Source organism: Plecotus auritus (genome assembly GCF_963455305.1).
Source record: "Plecotus auritus genome assembly, chromosome: 6".
Lineage (NCBI taxonomy): Eukaryota > Metazoa > Chordata > Mammalia > Chiroptera > Vespertilionidae > Plecotus > Plecotus auritus.
Window position 1 is genome coordinate 157,008,052 of NC_137773.1, and position 4,316 is coordinate 157,012,367.

The 4,316-nt window shown below is 35.0% G+C and overlaps 1 pseudogene across 1 annotated transcript; it reads right to left on the bottom strand.

Moving 5' to 3' along the window:
* Positions 1–3,108: 3,108 nt before the first annotated feature.
* Positions 3,109–3,469, bottom strand: LOC308250324 (ubiquitin-conjugating enzyme E2 D3-like; annotated as a pseudogene). Its single transcript has one exon. The product of its transcript is annotated as a ubiquitin-conjugating enzyme E2 D3-like (transcript).
* Between the last annotated feature and the right edge of the window lie 847 nt (positions 3,470–4,316).

A 4,316-nucleotide genomic window follows, 5' to 3' on the forward strand; every position in this document is an offset into this window, starting at 1 on the left:
GAAAGACTCGATGCAGGTTTGGTGCTGATAGCTGCCATTAAAGCAAGGTTTTTCAGATGGTTTATGGGTCAAATGTCTGAATGAGTCTTAGATATTATCTTCAAAGTCTAATGAGCATTCTTTGACTTTGCAGAAGAGAACAAGGTTGTGGGGAAGAGATACAAATGAAAAAGGCCTCTTTCTGCCTTTTCTCTTTGGTCCTTCCATCCTGAATTGCTAGCTTAGTGGTTTCCAGGTGCTCTTTTATAGACCAGTATTGATCCATGATTACATTATTCAAGTCTTGGCAAAATAAGAAAAATGTGTTTATAAATATTGTTTCAGGAAATTGTGTTGGTGACAATGACAGTTTGAGAAGAAAATAATTGCTTGGCAAGGTAAAGTTTTGCAATCTTTTGTTGATTCATTACACTTTTAGGGGCACTTTTCCTGGCCCATTCAATACAACCGTCTGGACACTGCTCTCTCAGCTTGCCAGGGTTTAGACTCACTGAATCGGACAATTGTTTTGGCTCTAGAGTCCAGGGTCTAGACAGATGCTATAATGGTCATTTTTCATCTTTGCAGACTTGAGTATATGACTTTCAAAAGCATAATTAGTGTCAAAGATGCCATGAATGGCACAGGGAATGTTGTGGACTGAGACCGCAGTGATGCCATTTATACAGCAGTAGATTTTAGGTCTGTGTACATGGCACCCGTGGAGTTGTGCCGTGCCCAGCTCTTCCAACCTTATGTGGCAGTCTTGACTGTGGTCATAATGTGACTTTTATCTTCCCCATAATTAGCTGCTTCTTGCCACAGACTCTATTTGTTCCCTCCTTGTACCTACTGATGCCTTCTAGTGTCACTTTATTCTTGTGACTCATTGAGAATCCAGTGTTTGTTCTCCATTAAAAGTTGATCTGAGGCTTTATGGCCAAGAAAAAGAGATACTGAACTGCCGTATTATATGTGGTAATCACACTACTTATTTTCTAAAAGTGTTTAAAGGAGGTAGAATTAAGAGTGAAAAGAACTTGGCCTGAGAATTGTTAACTCTGTGACCTTGTGGTAGATGCTTAACTTCTTTAGAGTTTTAATTTTCTCATATGCAGAATGGAGATAACAATGTACACTTTGTAATTATTTTTCTTTGGGTAAAAATTAAATGAGATAATGGATATGGAATGTTTGAAACAGCGTCTTAGCACATATTAGCTGCATACATTAGCTGCCCCAAAAATGAATATTATCTTCTCCTCCTCATCCTTTCATCTTGTTGTTGAGCTTTGTTATTATAAGGATTGTTGTGTCTTGTTTTTAAAAATGTTTCATTGATTTTTTTTTTTTTTAGAGAGAGAAGAAGGGAGAGGGGAAAGGGAGAGAGAAATAGAAACATTGATGAGAGAGAAACATTGATCACCACCCACTAGGGATTGAGCCCACAACCCCGACATGTGCCCTGACTAGGAATTGAACCAGCGACTCCTTGGTGCATGAGTGGACGCTCAACCACTGGGCTGTTATTTTTCTTGGTAGATTGACTCTTTCATTATTACGTAGCATCCTTCTCTGTATCTGGTAATTTTCTTTTCTCTGAAGATCACTTCATCTGATATTAGTATGGCTAAGCAGCTTTCTTTTGATTGGTGTATCCATTGAATATATATATATATATATATATATATATATATATATATATATATATATATTTGCTACTGTATTAGTATATTTAAAATGAGTTTCCTGTAGATAGCATATAGTAGGGTCATTACAAAATTTATTCTGATGATTTCTGTTTTAATTGAAGTATTTAAACCCTTTATATTTAATGTAATTTTTGGTATGTTAGGATTTAAGTCAAGTCTGTCACTTTATTTGTTTTCTTTGTTTTATGTTTCTCTCTTTCCCCTTTTCTACCTTACCTGTGGGTTACTTGAACATTTTTCTGTGTTACTTTTTGCTCTACTTTAGTGTTTTTAGTATATATCTTTATAGAATTTATTTTGGTTTATGCAACTTCATTAAAGAAAATCAAATCAATTACTAGCAGAGTTATAAGTTGGTCACTCATCTATTGACAACTTGCATCATTTATTCAGTGCTATATTAAACAGTTTATTGGGTGATTAACTAATAGCTCTAGGCCTCCTAACAATTTAAGTAAAAAATTTCAAAACATTTGAGACCCTATTTTGGAATACAAAGTGTGTTTGACTTCCAGTTTCCATTCTCTGTGGAACAAGAACAGGTCATTCCTTTTGTGACATACACAAAATACATCACATTTTCTGTTCTGTTGATGCCATAAATTCAATACCAATTCTCCAGCCACATCGGTTATGGGCATAAAGTATACTGTGGAACCTCAGATCTCTAACAGTGAGAGTCTTAAACAAGAATGGATGCTGCTAGAATAATGCTGCTTCCTTTGATGGGACAACAGAGCATCCATCTTCTTCCCCCTGATGATTTTCTCAGCATGTTAGAGCAGTGAGGAATGGTTTTAGTATCATAACTGAGTTAGAGTGAAGACATTGGCCACATAATACACATGCTCCATTTAAAAGAAAATTCTGACTCTTGGGAAACTGTTCTCTTATAACTACAGTTTCTAAAAGCAGTTATTTTCCAAAGTAGGAAGAAGTTAAGTCTTCTCAGATGAGCATGTGGATGAATGGAGGGAGATAAAAAAATTAATTTAAAATAGGTGAGGAGAGCAGTTGGAAAGGAAATTTTTTAAAAAAGGAGCAGTAATTCAAAGTTTATTCCAGCTATAATACAGGCTATTCTCATTTATTAATTTATTAATTAATTTTTTTTGTTGTTAATCCTCTAATCCTCACCTGAAGATATTGTTTTCTTTATTTTTCATTCTTTCTTCTTCTTCTTCTTCTTCTTCTTTTTTTTTAGAGAGAGAGAGAGAGAGAGAGAGAGAGAGAGAAATATTGATGCGAGATAAACACATCAACTGGTTGCCTCCTGCATATACCCGACTGGGCTGGGGATTGAGGCTGCAATCGACCTACATGCCCTTGACTGGAATCAAACCCATGACCCTTCAGGCTGATGCTCTTACCACCGATATAAACCAGCAAGGGCGGTTATTTTTATTTTGAAGTAGCATCACATGGCATACTTCTGAGTCCATTCCCAAGATATTCTGTCATACTTATTTCTGTCTGTTTTACAGATCCTTGGTGATCTCTGGTTACTAGGGGTCATCTGGGTTTGGATTACATAGCAGTGAACAAATAGATCGAAGAACTTTAGAAATAGTTAAAGCAGGAGACCACTGTGATCTTAGAATATTGAGACAAATGCTGCCATTACTGTTGATATTTGGATGATAAATTCTTGTAAATTCAACCTTACTAGCAGAAGGTTTGAGCAGGTAGTCTGTAGGAAAGTGAATTGTCAAAAAGAATACACTGCCTTTATATGGGCTGTCATTAGGTCCCATAACTGTGGCTTGATAATGGGACATTAGAATTTTTGAAAATAGTTTTCTCAGTGGTTGCCCTAGAGATGACCTTATATTATCCTCTGAAGACAGACTAATTTATATGCCTGAAGTTCAAGTCAGATATTCCAAATCTCCTTTCCCTTTCCCTGCCCTCCCACTGAATTATGGGGAGAGAAAAGCACACATTATTAATACCTGTAAGTATTCTCAAGTAAATGTGTAAATTGTATGCTTGAGTATGTATTTTAAATTACAAAAATAAAATGTTGTTAAATATTGGAATTTCTTATCACTACCTGCCATCACCCTTTGTATGTGCTTTATTGTTGCTATTGATTTACACATGAAATTATATATTCTTTTAATTTTCGAAACAGGATTATTTTTTATTTGATTAATTTCCAGTGTTCAAGAGGCTGATCACTGTGTATTTATTGACCAAATTTTAGAAACCATGACAGCTCAGGAAACAGAATTTATTTCTTCCAAATAATCTATTTACAGTCAGAAGAAACCTCTCCTGAACTGTGTTATAATTATTTCTTTGCTTTTTAAAATATTATTGCCATCTACTTCTTCCTGTTTTGCCTGATTTTGAACTTTATGTAAGTGGAAATATCCATTTATATTCTTTTGTACCTTGCTGCTTTTGCTTAATATTATTGTGAAATTCATTCATGGGGTTTTAGGGTAGATATAAGTTAACAGAACAATTGGAAAAATACTTGAACAGAGATTTCAAAAAGGAGGACACTTAAATGGCCAAAGTTATATTAAAAGTGCACAACCTCATTAGTAATCAGAAACATGCAAATAAAATAAAAACCACTAACAATACCACCATTTACCTGCCAGACTTGAAAAACGT